Here is a 23,427-nt window from a genome sequence, read left to right on the forward strand (position 1 = left end):
TAAACGGGTGTTTCATTATTTTCAAATTAGCAAGATATATTCTTGTAGGGGCTTAAACGTTCTACAAAAAATTCCTTGGAATCAAATTGGTTGCTTTAACCGTTTAGAATATATTCGTATCCAAATATAAGAAAACTATTGACATCAGTGAGCATTGGTTTGGAAAAGAATATCTTCTAAACGGTTAAAGCAATCACTTTGATTCCAAGGAATTTTTTGTAGAACGTTTAAGCCCCTACAAGAATATATCTTGCTAATTTGAAAATAATGAAGTTTCAGTGAATTGGAATTTTTTTAAAAATATAAAATGTTTTTATAATTTTTTTTAACTTTGACCTCGAATATCTTTAGAATGGTTAGATTAATGAAAAAAGTTAACAACACCTTTTTTGTGGAGGAATCAATTTCCAACAAGAATATGTCTTGCACGTTTGATTATTATAATTTTTCAATTTGTTACAAAATTAAGAACAAAAAACGAATTTTTAAAGATTTTCTCGATTTTTGGACCTCAAATATCTATTCCACGGTTAGATAAACGAAAAAAGTGTATAAGGCCTTTTTTGTAGAGCGTTCAATTTCCTACAAGAATATGAAAAGAAATTTGCTAAAAAGTCAATTAATAAAAAAATTATTTTTTTTAGTAGAAGTTTGATGTAAAAATGGAAAATTGAAAAGCGGAGGACCTTCCCACTAAGATAAAGAGCTCATATTTGGTGTGTATATTCTAGAGGGTCTAGCAATCGATTTTTCGGAGTACCAAATCAAAACAAAGAATTTCGATTTTTTTGACCCACCCTAGTATACCTCCCATACAAAAAAATACGATATTGCGAATTTCTCGAAACAGCTCTAACGATTTTGATTAAACTTTGTATACGTTATATTTAAAGCAGTGGCAATAAAACTGCATTTTTATTTTTTCTCAAAAAAGTCAAACAACAAAAAATTTTTTTTTTCATTTAACAAAATTTTGCCCTAAATGTCGGCTCTTCCCCAATATCATTTTTTTTTTTAATTTAGAGCCAGCTTTTAAAATCTACAAGTAGACTAACATAAAAGTGTTTTGAACTAAAAGAGCAAGTACGTGCGACCCCAGTCGTGCATTTTATTTTTTAAAATTTTGTTTGTGAAACATTGTAGAAAAAAGACGGCTTTCATTAAATATTTTGGTCCTTCGAGCCGAATAAGAACACATTGTGACTGTCTACAGTCGCTGATTACTCAAATAGTTTCAATATAACCTATAAAGAAGATCCCCCAATAAAACAAAATTCTCCAAAATTGTCGAGGGGAAAACCCCAATAAACTGGCAACTCTGTATCTTGTGTTTTGAATTTTCAAATAAAATAATTGTATTCATACCTTTTTACCTTCTCTTCTCTTCACATTTCTTTATTTGTTTTTGTGTATATTTTATACTCGTGCTACTGTACTGCTGCTTCATCCACATATATTTTTTATATATTGATTGTGCTAATAGATAAGTGGTTTTTTTTTCTGTAAAATAATAAAAAAAAAAAAAAAACAGTCAAGTTTCTCAGAAAGATTTAAACAGATGTGGCCGAAAAGACTGAGAGGCAAAGGGGGACAAACAAACAAACAAAGATGAAATCATGTTCGTGATAATCTTCCTTAAGCTCTATTTGGTAGGTTAATAGGGTTCGAACTTGCAAACGCTTCAGTACCTATACCGATCATGTGTTGTATTTGAGTAATTTTTTGTAGTTATTGTTCTTCGACGGTAGATCGTTTTTATGAATCTTTACTTATTGTAATTTTATTTGATATTTATTGGGTCAAATTGAGGCTTTCTTGTTTTATTACTCTAAATTATTATCATTTTTTTTTCAAAAAAATCTTTCGGATTGTTGTAAACGATTCATTTACAAACAAGTTTTTTGTTCAAAGTGAATGTGGTTATTTTTAACTTTTGGAAATAAAAAGTTATTGTTTTTTTTTAGAATTTGTTTTGCAAGTTTAAAAAAAATTTTGTGAAAAGTGAGTGTTTTTATTGTTTATAAATTCGTTGGCGAGCATTTGGATACTTTGAATTTGCTGTTTTTTTTTTTGGATACAAAATCGAATTAAATATTCATTTAACATCGATCTTCACGTGTAAAAGTTTTTTGTTGAAGGTAATTTGAATGAATTTTGAATGGGTCTCATATATGCAAAGAAGCAGGTATAAAAGTTAAGAATTGAATTTATTATTCCTTTCGAATACGTACAAAATAAGTATATATGTAAATAATTCGTGTTGAGAAACGTTTTTATATGTATATTTTTTCGCAATTTTTTGTAAGAAAATTTCTTTTAAGTATACCTATTGAAAATCTCCTCCAAAATGTATCATTATCAGTTTGGGATGGAAGTTAGCTGTTTTGTGCTTTAGAGTCTAGTCTAGAGGATAGGAAGCCTTTAGAATCGATTTTCTGTTCTAAACCAAAATTTCTTGTCATCAAATTCCACGACGAATTTTTTTTTTTTTTTGCAATAAATATATTTTTATAAAGTTAACGAACTTAAAAGAAAATTAGAAGGTCGATGCCTTCTATGATGAGGATAGCCTTAACAGTCAAATACCCTTTAATCGCAAAATGCCATGTTTGTTTGTCTTTCAAGTTTAAATATATATGTATATTTTTTTTTTTGAAAACATGAATAAAAGCTTGATTAAAATGTTTCATTAAAATTTAGTATCGCTTCTATAACAGCTGCAGCGCATTTGCTCAAGAAAATATTAACTTATCAAACAAAAATGTAAATATTATAAACTTAATACAGTTTTTTTTTTTTTAATTTGAAACAAATTTGATGATTTTCTTTTTGTTTATATTTATGTCTACCTAAAATGAATTTAATAAATAAAGTTTTTTTCTTTCTTATTTTCAGGTACGTTTGTATTGGATACTTGAACAGCAAATTTAATAAGGTATAGTGTAAATAATGATTGATTTTTTTCTTTTATAAATCATATCGTGCATATGAACAGTCAATCAACAGTAATCTTCGTCCTTTTATTCTACAGGTTTAGTATTTTTCCTTTCCTGAGGTCAACTGAATGCAGGTGTTTTTGCATTTTTTTGAACCAGGAGTTGTTTTTAGGCTTACCTTTTTTTTTTTTTTACTTCGTTAAAGAATGTATAGTCATAGTATAGTTAAAAGTTATTGAGATTTGTTTAAACTTTTAAATTTTGGAAGTCAATAAAATGTAATTGTAATTTAAACTAGAAAGATATGAACTCAGGAATTCCAATAAAAGAGTCACAAGTTCAATATGTTATTCATAAAGCATTAGCTCGTGGTAAAAACAAATAAAACCATATATTTATCAACCTTATTATCTTATCTAGGTTTTCTTACCAAAAATGGCCTTGAAGATATTGTGTCTTTTTCATAAATAGGAGTTTTAGAGCGAAAAAACCGTTTTTGACCTAGCACCCTCTTTTGAAAATTAAATTTTTAAAAGATGTACAGGTTCAACTTTTGAAAAGTGTTCTAACCAGATCGCCAAAATTGTCTTTTTAAAGTTAGATATCGCTTTCGATTTTTTTTTTTGTCAAAAAACTCAAGAAACTAATTTTTCAACTGTTATTTTCCAATTTTTTGTTGAATCGTATCAAAATAAATATAAAAAAATATTTTTTTCAGTATTATCGTGTCAAAAACATCACAACTAAGAAATATGAATAGCAAAAAGTTATTTTCCAAAATAAAAATAGCTAAACTAATGTGTTACTCTCATGTTTACATGTAAGTAACATACACTATCTATGACCACCAAAAAAAAGTCGGACAACTGAGAACATAACTTTTTATGGAACTATAATGTATGCTTCATCTTCTAAGCCAAAAAACAAAACACTTTCTGGATTAACATTTTTTATATCTTTTTTTCAAAATTATGACCATATATGTATGTATAAAAAATAAATTTTTTACAAAAAAAAAATGTGAATTTCAGTCCATTTTTAAATAAAAAAATTAGAGATAAGATATTTGACTAACTTCTTGTAATAATCCAGTAACTAAGCATTATTATCTTTCAATTAAGCCATCGAAACCTAAAAAATTATATAATAGAATATTTTTTACGAATTTTTAAAAATATGTTACATGAGAGTAACGCTGGGTCCGAAAGGGTTAACCAAATATACATACATATTCTAATTGAGTTTCAGTATTTAACAGTAAAAGTATCAACTCCAAAAATTCAAAGTAAATCGTGATGTTTTTACATTTTTAAAAATTTCCAAAAAACAAAAATCGTTACGAAAAACAATGAACTCTCCAATTAAACTAAAATAAAAACGATTTTTGTATACTCTAAACTCACTTTTGCCCTAAATCTGAAAATTGTCGTAAGTTTATCTCCCCTCCTCCTTTCCACATGTATTTATCTATTAGCTATGAAAGCCGAGACAACAGGGGTAAGATCTCTTAATTGTATTTCATCATCATCATCATTACTAAACAATAAATATTCAAATCATTGTGTAATATACACAAATAAGAATTTAAACAAAAATCCCATTAAAATCTATCTATTTTCATTGTTATTTTCTATAATTAAATTTAATTCTCATTGTTTATTTATTCAAATAGCTATAATAGATTTTCTTTTAAATAATTAATTCGATACTAAATTCTTACAACCGACTGACGATGACCGGAAATTCACCTTAAAATAGTCCTCATTAATTATAATTTAAAACTTCATTTTAATACAAACACAAAATTATTATGATATTTTATTTATTGCTAATAAATGCAGTTTTAATAAATTAATAATTACTGGTTACCTACTGGAATCAGGCTAATATGCATATATTTGTGGTAATAAGGATAGTGCATCAATTTCGATTAGTGTTGTTATAGTGTATAAAGTAGACAGAGAGACACCACATGTCCTAAACGAGCTTCCATATACTATCAGCAAATGCATTATGCGGACAACGGCCTTTATGGAGAGAGGTTATATTTGATGCAAATTCGCGTTGGTTGTCTCTTCGGTATTCAATGTTGCCAAAACCCCTTAATTGCTAATAATAACCCCTAAGTTGATATATTCATGACCCCTTTTCAAAAATTTACAAGTGGCTATTTTGCCGAACACGAAACCTCAAACCCAATCAACCCCTTCCATTATTGGCCACTTGACCCTTCGTTGGTTTAATTTGGTGGAATAGTTATTTTTTTTTGTTTTGCTTAAACTGTGTAATTTTATTCCGGGTTTGAGGGAACAAATTACATGTAATCGAGGAATGCAACCGGTAGTCACTCGTTGCTCTTAAGCTCTCTCTCCAGCTATATAGCCAACCCTTGAGTTAAATATATATTTTTTTTTTAATTTTTATTTTTCGTGTCATTTACCGGAAATGGCTGTAGTGGAATGACAGGTGACACAGCGAAAACGAATGCATACGTCAAAGTTAGCTGACGGGTTTTTGAGGATAAATGCCGTAAGGGAGCGGGTGTTTATAATGATAATGTTGGTAAAGTTGGTATGTGGTGTTTTGGGTTATTATAAGGTTGGGTGGGTAGTGGTAGAATGCGCGGTTCTTCTTGCATAGAGTCGCTAAAATGGAAGTTTTTACGACCAAATTATTTTACAAAATCGTTTTTCAAGGGTTGATTCTACTGACAAAACACAACCAACCGCAACCATCCGTTGCATGTAGCTTCCATAAATTTTAAAGGGTTTTATGCGGAACACGAAACACTGCGGCACTATGATGGCAATGGTTATAGATAAGTTAGGTAGGGAAAAGTAAGAAGTATAAAAGTAAGGAAGGAAGGAAAAAGCTTTTGTGTGTAGAGAGCAATGTGCGGCGTATTTACTAGAAGTTGCTTTGGAATTTTTGCCGAATGAAAGTGGAGTTCAAAGTTGTGGTTGTTGCTGATTCAATGAATGACGGTGAAAGAAGGTATTTCGTGTGGGAAATTGGTTAGGAGAAAGAGGTTTTGACGTAGTTTTGAGGCGGCACTCGGTGGTGTCGTTTAGTTTTCCTTCCATATAAAATGGATCAGGAGAGGCGTTGCCGCAAATCAACTTGATAAAAGAGGTTCATTTTGAAAATTGTGCTGTGAGTGGCAATCTTTGAAAGTGACACAATTGTCAGAGTTGTTTTTTTTTTTTTATTTTCTTCAATTTTTTTTTTATTTGCAAACAAGAGATAAGGAGGTGTTTTATAACGATAATGGCTTTTAAATTGGAAATAATATGTTTGAAATGATCTGAAAATGTTATAGTGATTTCATTTTGAGATATTGATAAACTTTTGCAAGTTTTGTATTTCTAGACAACAAACAATTGGTGGACAATTCAGCTGGTAGGTACACTGAAAATAATAAATTTCGTAAAATTACGAAAATCTTTTCATACACTACATTTTCGTTGGCCCAACGAAACTTTCGTTGGCTCAACGAAAATATGAAATTTTTCGTAATATGAAAACCTTCATCAATTAATGAAAACGTTTCATACACTTTTTCTCCATTGTAAGTGCCAAAAAATCCAATTTAATGAAAAGATTCATCAATTTACGAAAAATTTCATACTCATTTTAAAGAATAAAAATACGAATTTTTTCCTTACTTTATTAAAGTTTTAATTAAGTAACGAAAAATTCATTTACTTATGAAATTCAACAATCTTCATAAGCTTATGACAATTCTTCATATACTAATGAAATATTACATCGGCTTATGAAAAAATACATCAGTTAACGAAAAAAATCGTTGCCTTACAAAAAAAAAAAAAAAAAAAAAATACGTAGACTTGGGTGCATTTCTGTTTTAATGATTAAAAATTAAATCTTGCTGGATATAGTTCACATTATGTTTTTGTTTAAAAATCTATGTAGTTGAGCTGAATATAAAAAATGTTTGCCTATTGACAAGGTGTCTCACGATAAGTCAACTTATGAGTCCAAGTGAGCTCCACCGGGACGAAACGCCAATTTATTTAAAAATTCAAAACATGTTTTTTCTATGGTTAAAAATTTTCAGCGGATTTTCTGAATTTCAGGTTTTTTTATTCCAAAATTAAGGGAAGAAAATGAATCAAAAATTTCGTTGGTTAACGAAAAAATTCGTAATTCTACGAAAAGAATAAAAGTATAATTTACTAAAAACATAATTAATACAACGAAAAGTTTCGTAAGCTAACGAATATTTTTTCGTAATTTAATTAAAATATTCATAAAATTTACGAAAAAATTCGTTAGCTAACGAAAGCTCCTTTCATAAATTAATCAAAAAAAAAAAAAAAAAAAATTGACTAACGAAAAATATCACCGTGGTTAGTTAAATTTTACGTTAATCGATGAAAAAATTTCGTAAAGTGATGTAAAAATTCAATAATTCTCGATCAAAAATTTTTATGAAAAATTTCATTAAAATACTACAGTTTTCGTTGATTGATGAAGTTCTTCATTAACGTATGAAAGCCATTTCGTTGAGCCAATTAAATTTTTAATCGGCTGAAAATTAATTAAATTTTCGTTGGCTCAACGAATTTGTTTGTTGTATTTACGTAAGGATTTGGTTCAGTGTAGGTACTATCTTCTACAAAAAATAAGAGTTCTGCGAACGCAGCTCATAAGGCAATAGTATATGGCGTGACATTCCAACAAAATCACCCCTACTTGACCTCTGCACTCAAGATAACTGTTTAGTGTCAGTTGTTCGCACTACTTTTGTTTTTGAAAAAGCTTATTACGTTCCTAATGTCTTTCAAACCCAAAGAAGAAGTAAAGACTTCGTTTGATCATTGCATTGATGTAATTTTACGAATTAATTGTAGATTCCGAATAAGGAAGGTTTTCTAATAACTCAACGACATTTTTTTTGTTGTCTTTTGAAATCTGCCTGAAATCGATTTGCTCGATTTGTCTTACACCTTTCTCAACATCAAACATTTTGGTGATTTTTGGCCGACTTCTCGTCTATTTGTCTTGTGGAATGCTTTTTTTTTCATAGCCAACTGCGTAAACGTCTTAAAAATGGCTTAACTGAATACGAAATCTTGTAAAAAATCCTTCGAACCTTCGAAGAATTTTTTTTTAAGCCAAGTTTGACAGTATCTAACATTTTTTCACATAGTTACATAGTTTTAAGCTTCAATAATTGAAAATTTTACATATCGTAAAAATTTTTTTCTGAAATTTTTGAGAATTTTTACTAAAGAAAATGACTGCAAAGAAATTTTAATTATCTAAGGATATATTGGTCAAAATCGCATAGATACATTTAGTACTTATAGTCAAATTAGATGAAAAACTCCGGTGTACCTACCTACATTAGACAAATTACTAACAAACTGTCCTCATTTTATTGTTCCTTGAGTCTTGTATGAAAACAAAAATTGCCTTCTCCCCCTCAATTTTTCAAATCGATTTATTTCATTTTATTTATAGATGCGAGGGAAAAAGTCTGCAAATAAAAAAATTTGAACCTTTCAAGTCCAAAGTTTGGTGCTCTATAGTTACTTCTTCAGAACGAAATTCGTTTTTTTTTTTTTTAAATATGAAATGAAATACTACAGGAATTAGGAAATCATATGAGAATTAGATATTTCATATAATGAGGCCCAATGAGACGAACATAACAAAATATTTGTTTTGTCCCAAAAAAAAAAAAAAAAAATGTAAAAGACTCGATCATCTCCGAAAATTTTACAATTTAATAACTTTTTATACAGATATGCACATATACGTTTTTCTACAAAATAAGACAAAAAAAAAAGGCATTCTACGATAAACAGGAGCCGAGAAAATCACCAAAACGCATTTTTCAAAATGGCGGCCAACCACACATTTTTGGGACAGAAAAATATTTGTTTCTGTTCGTCTCAATGTGCCTCATTATATGAAATATCAAATTCAAATCCTTTCCAAAAATTCTCAGATGACCCATTTTCAACTCCCTGTTTCCTATACTGCCCATAATCTTGTAAAGGCCCTAACTACACAATTTTCGATTTTGATTTTTTTTTTGCATATTTAAAGTTAGGGCATTGTCTCTGATTTATTAAAAAAATGCATTTAAAATTGAAATGCATCACAAATCATTTTGTTTAAGTTTTAACCTGAATATTTCTTGCTTACACACCTTTAATTTCCTACCATTAAAAACTAAAATCACCTCAAATAGCGTAGGAAGAGGAAAAATCGGTTAGAAGCAGGGCCTACATTATTTTGATGCTTACAACATTGCGTAATTATAAAATATTCTAAAAGAAAAAAATGTTCTTATCGTGTCGTCGTCGATAGGAATTGAAATACACTGAGGCAAAAGCCACCATAAAACAACGTGAAATCAATGAAAACCACATTGATTTAACTATTATTCGGAATGATTTTGCGTTGAAGATGGACATTTTAAAATCAATGTGGAAAATAGGTTAATTTTTGATTGTTTGGTATCTTTAAGTCACATAAATCAAAGTAGTTCAACTTTGGAACAACGACGTTTCAACTTCAATTTATTTTTTCCCTCAGTGTAATTTTAATAATATTAATAAAATTAAGGGAAAGGGGGAATGGGCGAAAAGCACAGGAAGCGGGAATACACAAATTAGTATTTTAATACGATAATATGCAAATAAAGTTGACTGTCCTAGTAGGCATACGCTATTACTGGAAAAACTGGATCATTATGTCAAAACTTAACTGTTCCATTTAATTTATTAAGCACCCTTTGATATGTCATTCATTCAACATGATTTCGCAATATGTACAAACTAATTTGTTCAAGCAAAAATAAACCCCCAATTTAACTCTCAAATGCAACGTCTACCCCATTCAAAATCAAGTGACCAAACTGAAAATTGAAAACCACTTTGCAAGAACCCTCTGCATAAACAATATGTTGGCAATATATACAAATGGAAATCTATCACCCAGGACACACAATGGATTAATGATGTAAATGCGGGTGGTGGTGGTGGATCCATTTTTGCATATACATATAAATTCCCAATTCCAATGAGATTATGATTCCATTGGCAATTATACGTGGCCCCACGACGACCCAAATGCATCTCTAATAGCATTGCCATGCGGTGGGGTTTGTTATAGATAGCTAAAGTGCATGATATTTAATTAATGAATACAAATTTCCAAACTATGGGGTTGATCCTTTATTTTTTTTGTTTTCATTCTTTGCATGATTGATGAACAGTTTTGTTGCCTGTGATTGTCGCGCATTTCCTAAAGATATGATTCCAACAGCGACAGCCTTTGAACTTAGACGAAGCAATTTATTCAAAAAAAGTGGTCGCACGCGACAAGTGTATAGCTGTCAACACCTTCTGTTTATACATTTTTTTGTTGTTGTTGTTCATTTGCTTTTTGTCTTTCACCCCTTTCATTAATTTGATACTAAAATAGATTATTCACAACAAAGTGAATGAAAATGTTTTGGTGTACCTATTGTGTGTTGTGTATATGAGGGGGAAGAGCCCTAAATTAAAGGCAACATTTTAAGTGACCTGGTTTCATTTACAAAAGCATGCGGCGCGGCGCAGCGAGCGCACACATTAGGGAAGTTTGGTGGAAAAGGAAAAGAGAAATTCCTTTAGTTGCTCGATTATCCGAAATTATGTAGATGCCACTATTTTGAGTCTCTATATTTATAAGGGCTGGAAATAAATTGTTTTGCGGGATTGGGAAATGTGTACGCCTGTTGAGAAAAAAAAACAACAGGGTGCTGATAGTTCTTTAGATAAACGTAATGGAAGTTGCTTAATGCGAATCAATTAATTTTTTTGTTTGGAAAAAATGTTTTGAATTGGGAAAATCTTTGGAGTTAATTCTGTCAGTTGGTCTTCTTAATAAAAATTTTTTTAGACTGATGCTTCTTTTGAAACTTGAAGTACCTATATTTAATTTAGTTTAATAATATCCAAAGCTTTTTTGGTTTAAGTGTATAAATGATTGTTGTTTCGAAATCCTTAGAAATTTCTTTCTTTATGGTTTTATTTTTTTTTTTTTTTAGAATTTCTCAATTTTTCTCAAAACACCCTGTTTTCGCGAAATATACTCATTCAATGCGGATTACGATTCATTCTGAAAATTCTGCTGAGCACTCATTCAATTTTTCCGTGACTCCACATTCCACTTTTTTTTTTTCTTCTTTACCCTGTTTAAGTAATTCGTATTTCTTTATTGAAAACCGCCTCAAAGGGTTTTTCTTCTTTTTTTTTCTTTTTTGTGGTAAGATGAGAAAGCACTTGACATGGAAATTTAGATGAAAGACTGGTGGATGTGGATATATTTAGATCATATCATTATTTTGGTTTTCGTTGTGGGTTCTTGTTTTTTTTTTTTTTTTTAGCTCGTTCGTTTGACATTCGATGATGACACTGTGGAAGAGGTACATATATAAAAATGAAGATGTCAGAAAAGCTTTTTTTCTCTTTGTTTCTTTTTTTAACATAATCCTTGGAGGGATAAAAAAAAAATCCCTTATGAAGATACTGAAAGTAAGGTGGTTTGAAAGTGAAAAGATGTGAGGGAGTTCAAGAAAGCAAATTAAGAAGAAAGGTATAAATAATTAATTCGGTTTTTGCCAATATACAAATTTTGCGATAAAAAATAAGCTTTGTCAGAAATTCAGAACGATAACTCTCTCTCAGCACTGTTTTTGTTGTTTGTTGCCTTGCATATCAGCATTACAAATTTTGAAACACACAAAATTATGTATTTCCACAAGCTTATAGCTAACTTATAATCATCATCATCGTTTTTGCCCACACATGACAGTGAATTGACCTCAATGATAAAGTCACTGTGGCCAAGAAGGAATCGTTGCATGTTGTTTGTTAATGAATCTATCGGATGCCTTTCATGAGTAAAGCTTTTCATACACATTTTCTATGCAAATTTCTATTCGCATATGCTCGTAAGAGAATGTGTGTATAATTGTTTTTGTAGTTGTTTTGTGTGTAGGATGGTTGTGGATTGGGTTAACACACACCCATGCTATAGAAGAAGATATAAGTTTTAACCATAGTTTAAGGTTTCATATTTTGCATGCACGAATATTCTTCCGAAAACAAAGGATTTTACCATAGTTGCAAGTTAAGGTGTCCAAACAGACAGCTGGTACTTTTTTGCCTTTAAATAAATTATAATATGTTGGTCTGCATTGTGTTGGGCAAGGACATGCACATGCACATCCTTATAGATATTGTATATAACATCGAAGTTCTTTGTTGTCTATACTTCATAATGCTCTTAAAAATGAAAAATAATTAATTTCTTTTATATGAGGATAATATTTTCATATTAAAAAAAAAAAAATATTCTTTAGGAATTTTAGAATTTAAATAACACACAAAGGTTTTTGGTTTCTACGAATTAATGAGCTTCTGAAAAAACAACGCTCTTTTGGTTGACCTTAGATAAATGTTCTACTGGCTTAACTGTAGAAATTTTGTTTTGATTATTTTATAAATGAAAATATTCTCGTATTTGGATTTGAAGTTAATAGTTTTTTTTTTAAAGTTTATATTTGACGTTGAGCTTCTCATCGGTTATACCTAGTTTATTTGTATAAATCCTATTCCTTAGAAATGTAGGTATAATATAGAAAATAATGTGCTTGTATACGGTTCCAGTGAAAATATTTTAAAACATCAAATGCATACGCAAATTAAATTTAATAATAAACTTTGATTTAAATAATACACTAGACATTTTCTAGTTAATTTTATAATGTTGAATAAATAAATTTTTAGATTGAGGCTGTGTTAATATAATTTATTTAAATAACTACTCGATTGATATTGTTTTATTAGTTTTCATATACAAAATTTAGTATTATGAAAGTTTATAGAAAAAATACCTAATAAAAAAAAAAAACAAAATTTGGCTCTACAAGGATAAATTCATCTTTAAAAATACACAATTTCGAATTTAAAATGTTGAAAATTTCGATAGTTAACGTTGGGTTTATAGGTTATGTCGTTATCCGCAAAAGTTAAAAAGATATTGCGATTGTAAAACTACCAAATGTTTTTTTCACAGATTATTCTGGAACGGTGAGAACTAAGGATAAGTGCACTGATAAGTGCAATGTTGCCGCAGTCGAAAATTTGGGTAGAGATAACACCAACATTTTATTGAAGTTTAGTACTTTAAATGTATTACATTTTTAGTAGTCTATTGAATAGACCCTTTTGAATGGAACATTCATTCAACAGTTTTTTATGTCTGATTATGATTCCTTGGCATAAATGAATAATCTAGCCAAAAATGCTACTAAATCCATTAATGCATTTCTGATAAAACCACAATACTGGCCGGTTTTAAGTTTTTTTTTTTTTTATTTAACTCGAAAACCAAGCCTAACTTTGAAATGGTATAAAGGCACTTTTCATAGAAAATTAAATTTTGTATCAAGTTAAAATGATTAAAAAATTTTAAAAATTATTTCTGACTAAAATTCTAACCAAATCAATGAAAAAAAAGTTAAAAAATTGAGGATTTTGTTTTGTTTTTTTTTTTTTTTTTTTTCTATAAATCATTTCGTGTATGAAGCCGGTACGTCCAAACTTTGTATTAATAAAATAAAATAGAGGTAAAATCCTTTTATGTCAAGAAACCACTGGAATATACCTTTTCAAAAATTAGCACTTTTTCTATATTTTTGACTTTTTTATCCTTATGCAATTTTGTGTATGTGTATTTTTATAAATACGGATCGAATGGGTAGATTGACATCCATTAGACTTGGTCTATTAAATAGAAACACATTTACATAATACGAACTTTTTTACTATTTTGAATTGCCTAAAATAACATTTCATGTCAAATAAACGACCAACGAAAAGTTTCTCTTGAATAATCATTTTTATCAAAAAAACAAAATCTATTTCCATGGATCGGTTTTATGGTTTTTTCGAAAGTTCCTATGGCTAGAACTGAACGAAATTGAATTGGGACCACATTGCAGCCACCAGCTTTCCAATACAAAAAGAATTATCAAAATTAATTCACTCAGTCCAAAGTTATGATTACCTCATACACAAAAAAAAAAAAATACAGACGAATTGAATGGGAGACGGACAGAATCCCGAAATCCAAAATCCAGAAAGACCAAAATCCAGAAAACCCTAAATCCCGAAAACCCCAAATCCCGAAAACCCAAAATCCCGAAAACTCAAGATCCCGAACACCCAAAATCCCGAAAACCCAGAATCCCGAAAAACCAAAATCCCAAAAACCCAAAATCCAGAAAGGCCGAAATCCCGAAAAAAAAAACAGAAAAAATAAAAAACTCGTGTTTCACTGAAATTTTAACTGAAACATAAAATTAAAACCAATTAAAAACAATTTAAACATACAATTATTATAAGTTAAATAATAAAACTCATAATTCTTTTGATTTTAGTTCAACGATTTTCCAACTTAACTCAATCATTACAAAACACTGCTTAAATCACAATAAGAACTTGAAATCATGTAAAAAAGAGATATTAACGGAATCATAAACTTATATTGGTTTTTACGTAATAACACCTTAATTTCACACTTAGGATTGTTTTCGAAACCGAAATCCCGAAAAATTATAGGTATAGGTATATAATTTTTCGGGATTTCGGGATCCCATTCGGGATTTTGGGTTTTCGGGATCTTGAGTTTTCGGGATTTTGGGTTTTCGGGATTTTGGGTTTTCGGGATTTCGGTTTTCGGGAATTCGTCCCCAATCCGAATTGAATACATCCTCCTTTTTGGAAGTCTGTAAAAACGAGAAAAAACCAAAATGAGTTTTAAACAAAATTTTTTGGCAAAATGTGAGTAGTAACTGCAATGTACTGATTTTTTGAGATGTTGACAGGATAGATACCAGTAGCTTAAAACCAAGTTTGCAGCTTTCAAAATGTAAATGGTGCATATTTCGGAAAATTTTTATAATAAGCAGTTAAAGATGATACATTTTGGTAATATTTGAGCGTAACCACAGCTCCTCTGAAGGTCCAAAACTTCATAAAATAAATCACTCCAAAAGTTGAATAATTTCCCCACAAAGTAGATTTGGCAAAATAATATGGGACTTAGCGAAAAGCTTACAGCCATGAGACTTGGGTCAAATCGAACCTGGAGGCCTCTGCATATCAATGGTGAATTTTTTTTGAAAATCACATGAGTGGTTATAGAGATATTGCCGTGTTAAGTGCATATAAGAATGCATTTTACTGATTTTTTCTTTTGATAAGAATAAGACTGTAGTGTTGTATCCTTTTTATTTTTGAAAGTAAATTTTTAAATCGTACTATTCGATTGATTTTTTGTATGAATAGCTTCAAAAACATTCCTATTTCCATCATAAATGTTTTATATCGAGTCTTCCTTCTGGTGAAATATCATATATTTTTTATTTATCTACTAATAAATATATTAATTATTTAAGGTTATAAATACAATTTCGTTTACGGCTTCAATTCACATTCGCTTTCAGCGATTTCCTCCTCCAAACTACCAACAGGCATATATTCTCCAATTAAAATAAAAATAATAAAAAAAAACGAACTATACGTCGTTATAGTGTTTGCAACTATTCTACATAAAACAATTTGTGTGACGTAGAGTCGTTCATTTTATATACACTGCCGCTCATCTGAATAGGTTCACATCTTAGTTCATCTTACTCTTAGCCTGTCTTGGTATTTAATGCAATGGCACATCTTTTTTATATATGTAAAGAGAGAACATCTTTATGCGCTTAGTTTAGGAGAAAAAAAATTGTCTTGGAGCCTACCGTTCTTCTCACACGGTAGCTAGACCAAATCTAGTCAAAAAATCAAGCATATTTTTTGGCTCATCTGAATAGGTTCAAAAGCAAAAAATGTTAATAAATGATGAGTTGCATGGGTCTGTTGGACTCAAAATTGTGTCTGTAAATAAATCTGATTGTGTATAACCTGTAAGGATGAAAACGGGTCGTGAAAAAATCTTTAGGCGCGGAAAAAATGGGGAAAATAAAAGAAGTCTTTGAATCAGCCCGAAACCAACGATGCATTGGGACAAAAACAAACGCAAGTTAAAATTTAGTAAGCAGTTATTTGCGCAATATCCAAGGGTATAAAAACAACATTAAAAGTCGATGCAACTCAGTCACAACATGGGCCGATAGATTTGCAATGATCACAACAGCATGACTTCGGTCTAAAAACTAAGCTGAAAACCGGTATAAAATGCAGTTTAACGACAGCAAAACGGGTTGTTAGAAGTGGTAAACATTTGAGAAGAACAAATCTTCGCAAAAATTACCACTTTATAAACCACTAAAAGAAACTCGCCGACAATAGTAAAAAAAAAACTGTGTTACAAATTGCAGATCGAAAGTTTTGTAGAAGGAAATAGCTTTGCACTTAATGACACTGCCTTCACAGTTATCTAAACACATTAAAATAATGCTTCTCTCTACGAAGGTCATACAAATAGGAATTTAGCCCTCAGCGCCCACCAAATTCATTTTTTTTCCTTTGAAAAATCACCGGTTGCAAATTCGACTTTCACGACATATTTTTTTTTTTTTTTTTATTGTAGGCGAGTTTCTTTTCGTGGTTTGTAAAGTGGTAATTTTTGAGAAGTATTGTTCTTCTTAAATGTTTCCCACTTCTGACAACCCGTTTTGCCGTCGTTAAACTGCATTTTATACCAGTTTTCGGCTTAATTTTTAGCGCAAAGTCATGCTGTTGTGATCATTGCACAGCTATCGGGCCATGTTGTGACTAAGTTGCATCGACTTTTAATGTTGTTTTTATACCCTTGGATATTGCGCAAATAACTGCTTACTAAATTTTAACTTGCGTTTGTTTTTGTCCCAATGCATCGTTGGTTTCGGGCTGATTCAAAGACTTCTTTTATTTTCCCCATTTTTTCCGCGCCTAAAGATTTTTTCACGACCCGTTTTCAACCTTACAGGTTATACACAATCAGATTTATTTACAGACACAATTTTGAGTCCAACAGACCCATGCAACTCATCATTTATTAACATTTTTTGCTTTTGAACCTATTCAGATGAGCCAAAAAATATGCTTGATTTTTTGACTAGATTTGGTCTAGCTACCGTGTGAGAAGAACGGTAGGCTCCAAGACAATTTTTTTTCTACTAAACTAAGCGCATAAAGATGTTCTCTCATTACATATATAAAAAAGATGTGCCATTGCATTAAATACCAAGACAGGCTAAGAGTAAGATGAACTAAAATGTGAACCTATTCAGATGAGCGGCAGTGTACATACAACCATGCGACACCAATTTGTTTCCGGAATATCATACCATAATTTTGCAAATTACTCAAAAAAAAAAAGTAATAAAGAAATAGGGTAAATTGCTTCCATTTCCGGTTCAGTACTAAAGGTGAATGCACAAAACATGCAACAACATACCGCTCGCTCGCTGCCATAGCTCTGCCAAATTGCAGTGGAATTTCAATCAAAAACCGGGACACCAAACCAACCAACCTTTCCATGGCCTATATATACAATATTTTTTTTTTTTGTTTGCGTTATAATTATTTCTTTTTTACGGGGTTCACAAAAAAAAGAATAGAGTATATGTATAGGTATTTGAGTCGACTTCCTTTAAACGCGGCTGTGAGCACGCAACAATTCAGAACAAATTCAAAAGTTCATTTATAGGTACGTAGTTGGATACTCCAATCGTTCCTTTGTTACAGCGCTGTGCAATTTTTGTTTTTAAGTTGACATTTTTTCCAGTCCGTTTAAAACTTTGAAAGTATTCAACCGAATTCCTGTTTTCCAAAATAAATCTTTTCAAAAATTCTTTTACGTACAAAAAATTGTAAATATAAAACTGTAGGTGGGTGGGTTTCCTAGTGAAGATTTTTTTTTTTTAAGAACAAACTTAAATTTTCATGTAGCAATATTTTTTGGAAATTCTGTAAATTTCAATTTGATGGTTGTGGAACTTTTTATTTTGTACCCAACGAGGCAAAATATTTTTTTGTACTCGTAAGGATTCCTTTTTTTAACAAAAAGAATTATAAACTTTTTGACGCATTTCTGTTATTTAAAAACATTTTGCAAAGCACGATAACGAAGCATTCAATATTCGTAAGCAATTGGTGAAATTTATTCATTGGAAAAATTAAAATTTTTTCTGTACTTGATAAATATTGTCATTTGTGTGGACTTGACATAGGTACTATAATGTAGCTTACAAGTTACAAGATGTAGGGTGGGGTAAACTTTTTTTTTGTCTTTATTGCAATACAGTACAATACAACAATACAATTCGATACAATACAATATAATACAATGCAATACGATACGATACGATGCAATACAACACAACACAACACAACACAACACAACACAACACAACACAACACAACACAACACAACACAACACAACACAACACAACACAACACAACACAACACAACACAACACAACACAACACAACACAACACAACACAACACAACACAACACAACACAACACAACACAACACAACACAACACAACACAACACAACACAAAACAATACAATACAATACAATACAATACAATACAATACAATACAATACAATACAATACAATACAATACAATACAATACAATACAATACAATACAATACAATACAATACAATACAATACAATACAATACAATACAATACAATACAATACAATACAATACAATACAATACAATACAATACAATACAATACAATACAATACAATACAATACAATACAATACAATACAATACAATACAATACAATACAATACAATACAATACAATACAATACAATACAATACAATACAATACAATACAATACAATACAATACAATACAATACAATACAATACAATACAATACAATACAATACAATACAATACAATACAATACAATACAATACAATACAATACAATACAATACAATACAATACAATACAATACAATACAATACAATACAATACAATACAATACAATACAATACAATACAATACAATACAATACAATACAATACAATACAATACAATACAATACAATAATGCGTTATAGAGAACTAGACACAATTAATAATAAATAATTAGATAATTCGCAAATAGGGAACAAAATCTTGTAACTCGCAGGTTTTCAGAAGAAAAAAAATTATCCAAGGTGCTTGTCTATATTTAATCCAGTTAGAAAGTATACAAATTCATAAATGCGTAAGTAAGCAACTGGTTTTAAAGCATTTTAATTGAATTTTGAAATTCCTAAAAAAATAAAATAAACCCATTCATAAAAATGTTTTGTAACAAATTTCTGAACATGAGTATTTTAACAATTAAAATTTTCAAATGTAAGCTATGAGCCAACATTATTTAAAAATTGATTCTATATTTAAAAAAAAAAAATTAAAAGTTAAAAATTCAATTACCCTCTAGGTGCTGTCAAATTGAATTGTTATTTTGAATTCGATTTTTTAATGATTGCAAAACTTTCCCTATACCTACCTACTACCAATACCAACATATTGAGTTGTACACAAGTATAGGGTATAAGGAAACAGAAAATCGATGATAAAAATGAATTTGTTATGGTTGATTAAGATTGTTATCCACAAATATTTTTAATGAAGGATGAAATACATAATAAATTGAAATATGAATTTTGATGCAAAATTCATGTTTATATTTCATTTCGATCCGATGGTCTAATGAGAGTTCCATGAAAAATCAAATTGAATTTTTTTTTTCAAGATTAAATCAATTTTATATTGTTTCAAGAGAGAATATACATAAATTTTGCAATGTTCAAGCTTTGATAAAATGATTCCATAACAATGACACACAGAAAAGCTTAGCTGGAAAAAGTTTTGCAATTTGCAATTTTAAATTGATATTATTTGAAGGATCCTATTGAAATCTATTTAATTTTTTTTAGCTTTGTTCATGTTTTTTTTTTATTTTTGTTTAATAGTTGGAATGTTTAGAAACCATGCCACTTACACATGAACATTATTACATAATAAAATCTACATATTCCCAATGGTTACATATCAGAGGGGGATCTAAATTTTTCGTTCGTTTTCAAATAGCTTAGAATAGCATTACAATGCACTTTGAACTAGTGATTTTTTTGTGATTTAGTAAACATTGTTGTTCAAAATTTTTTTGAACCTCAACTACTGTTTTAAAGATTTTTTTTATCCGAATTTGAATGTCAACTTTTTAATTCATTATTAATTCTCGAGTTAAAATTGCACTAAGTTTTACTCGTTAAGTATTTGACTAATAAATTCTTAGACCGTGTATCGTGGAAGGTTAGAGTAAACCCTTAAATTCTTGAACCTTTCACCAAAATTTTGAAAAAAAAAAACGGGTTCAGTGCTGAACCAATGTTGTACAAGTAGGTACTTTTATTGAAATTTTTCAATTTAAACACACCTTTCTTGTGTATTTCCAAATTTTCAGATCAATAATTTTTTCTTATTTTTATGTTATGACAAGTTCAATCCTAATTTTCAAACCTCTTTAAAACGAATAAGAAAAAAAGAAATACATTTTCAAATCAACTATTATCTCAACTTTACCACAACTCAATCAAGAAACTTTAGCAAATAAATCCAAGTCACAAGACTAAAAATAAAAAAAAATAAAAACTATTCAACATTCCCATATGTCAACAATCCAAACGATGTGACTATCGGAGAGAACTAGAAAACAATGTTTACTTCCCATAGAATTGACACAATTATTATATTTCTGAGAATCTAAACACGTCTTGGCACTCCGTCGAATCAACTCATCATCTCATTACGTATGTACATGAGACACAATAGTTTTTTGTTTTGTTTTTGTTTTTTTTTTTCTGTACGCTTTGACATATAAACAAAATGCGCAAAAAAAATCAATAATTTCAATACAATAAAATACTTCACACGTGAAGGGGGAAAAAAACAATATTTCAAGTTGGATCACCGCAAAGTAGTAGCAATAATTATTATGATTCTATAACTACTGGTTGATACTATATACAAAATGACAATGTGTTTATTTGACATTCATCAAGGTGCCTATGTTTGTATATCTGTACCTTAATTTATTTCTTCGCAAGCTTGAGTTCAATTAAATATGTGTTAAAGTTGGATTGTGTTTGCTGGGTTTGTTTTTACTAGTCCAGTGCATTTATAATTTGACCCAGCAGTTTGTACCACCACCAAATTTTTTTTGCTCATTCGATAGAGAATTGGTTGAATTCACCAATTGGCCCCCATCTTGGATTTTAGTTTTTATTAAATATCTTAAATATCTCGACTTCTGTTCATCCTAGAAAAAAGTTGGTAACATAAAAAAAAAACCTAGACAATTAAATTTCGCGTCTTTTATGTTAAGAACATTTTTTCGATATTCTGAATATTAAAAAAGTTACAAGCCAAAAAAGTAAACCTTCCGAAAAAAAATTGCTCACCCTAAAATTCTCTACATTTCTGCTATCCAACTTTTTTTGTACCGCTATAAATACAAAAATTATTTAAACTTTTTTGTTAAAACATACCTACTCTTTTTTTTACCAAATGAAGAGACTTAAAAATAAAAAAATTGCACGTCTTGAATTTTCTCTTATAACAGAAGCCTATAAAATACTCACTTATTATTTAAAATTCAAAAACAGGGCATTTTTTAACAAAAAAGTATTAATAACTTTTGTATTTAGAAAGATGATGTCTATTGAAGTCTATTTTGCCCTATCAAGTCAGGTTTTCGAGATAATCTCAAAAAAGATTTTTGAGTCAGGTTGTCTGTGAACGGACTTCGGATTCAGTTTCAGCGACCAAAAACACATATTATTAACATAGTCGCATCCCCAGGTTAGAACTTTTTTTCTGGTTGCCCAAAAAATACCCTGTGACAAAAAAAAAGTTCTGACCTGGGTGCGACTATGTTTATAATATGTTTATTTGAACGCTGAAGTCCGTTTTACTCGTTCACGTCAGTTTTTCTAAATAAACTTAAAAAGAGTTCACATACAACCTGAATCAAACATCTTTTTTGAGGTTATCTTGAAAGCCTGACTTGATAGGGCAAAATAGACTTAAACTCTGGGTTCAGCGACCCGAAAAACATATAAGTAATATAGTCGCACCCTCAGATCAAACAAAAAAATTTTGTGTGGCTGTGACATTTTTGGGGTTATCTCGAAAACCTGACGGGCATGGGGCAAAATGGACTTCGGATTCGGTTTTAGCGACCCAAAAAATATATGGTTAACATAGTCGCACTCCCAGGTCAGAACTTTTTATTTTTTGATTGTTTGTCTGTGTTATCGGCGTTTTTTTTCCGCTCGTTTGTTATAAAAATTAGGGCATTATTACTCAGAGTCGCATTGAAAAAAAAAACAAAAGAACAGCAAAAACAAAGTTCCCATGTGTATGTTTTGTATTGTGTGTTTACCATTGCCCGAATTATTGACCCGAATGCCGAATATGTCGTCAAAAAAATAACCACTCGTAATCTTGAAACCAAGGACTTCTTGGTGAAATCGTCTTTATTTGGTAGTAAGATTTGATTAAAACTTGCAAATTGTATTTCTTTTTTTATAGCCATAAAGAAGTAAACTGTGTTTTTTTTTCTTACATTTCAAAATTCTTTTGTGAAGAACCTGACAAAAGATATTCATGATTGTTTACTCAAAATTATAGCGAATCTAATTTGATTTCAAATCATCGCATCGTTCCCCTCTCTGTTTTGGAATTAAAATGAAAATTATGGTAATTAGGTTCTTATTTATATTTCTTCGCTGAATTTTCTTTTGAGGTGGAAGTACCTATTGGTTTTGTTTATAAAAAAAAAAAAATAAAAATTTTTCTAAATCGGTCATCAGCTCTCAGAAATTAAATGAAAAAAATCGACCATACAAAATAACAAATGTCCTTGATTTTTTGTTAGCTTTTTTTTTTTCCTAAGTCATTATGATTATATTGAATCTTAAATTTGTTATCAACTAAGGATTTATTTTCCTTCAAAATTAAATGTTATCAAGCTCGTGCGACATAGTCGTTCATTTTATTTATTTTCTTTTGTATTTTTTTTTCTTTTTTGATTTCAACAAAAAGAAGCCATTATTAAGAATGAAGCGAAAAATTTCATCTTAATGAATGAAAACACACAAAAAAAAATTAAATTGAAAACAAAATAAAAACACTTAAACAAAATTAAATGATGAAAAAGAAATAAAATAAAAAAAAAAAAAACATTCCTTGTTCAAGGACATTTGTGCCAAATAATTTTAGCTATAGATACAATATTTGTCGATTTTATATTAAGGCCATTATGGGCAATGATTGAGTGAGGGTAGTGCTGCTTGATTTTATGGCCATTGTTATAGTGTTGTTTTTGTATTTTGCATCGAATCATCTTATCGTCGGTCTCATGAGAAAACCAAAATTTTACAGGAG

At 29.7% G+C, this 23,427-nt stretch overlaps 1 protein-coding gene across 4 annotated transcripts in view; it reads left to right on the forward strand.

The window, feature by feature from the left end:
* The window catches only part of LOC129914753 (furin-like protease 1), a 354,485-nt gene that overhangs the window by 47,323 nt on the left and 283,735 nt on the right, over positions 1-23,427 (forward strand). The window contains exons 1-2 of one of the 4 annotated variants that reach the window (XM_055994114.1): positions 2,080-2,138; positions 2,896-2,935. The exons of 1 other annotated variant lie outside the window; for it this stretch is intronic. The gene's annotated coding sequence lies outside the window, so the exon portion shown is untranslated. Of the gene's footprint in view, positions 1-2,079; positions 2,139-2,895; positions 2,936-23,427 lie in introns of those variants that run through there. 2 more of the 4 variants (XM_055994117.1, XM_055994113.1) reach the window with 2 other exon arrangements.

The sequence above is a fragment of the Episyrphus balteatus genome, chromosome 3, assembly GCF_945859705.1.
Source record: "Episyrphus balteatus chromosome 3, idEpiBalt1.1, whole genome shotgun sequence".
In the NCBI taxonomy this organism is placed as follows: domain Eukaryota; kingdom Metazoa; phylum Arthropoda; class Insecta; order Diptera; family Syrphidae; genus Episyrphus; species Episyrphus balteatus.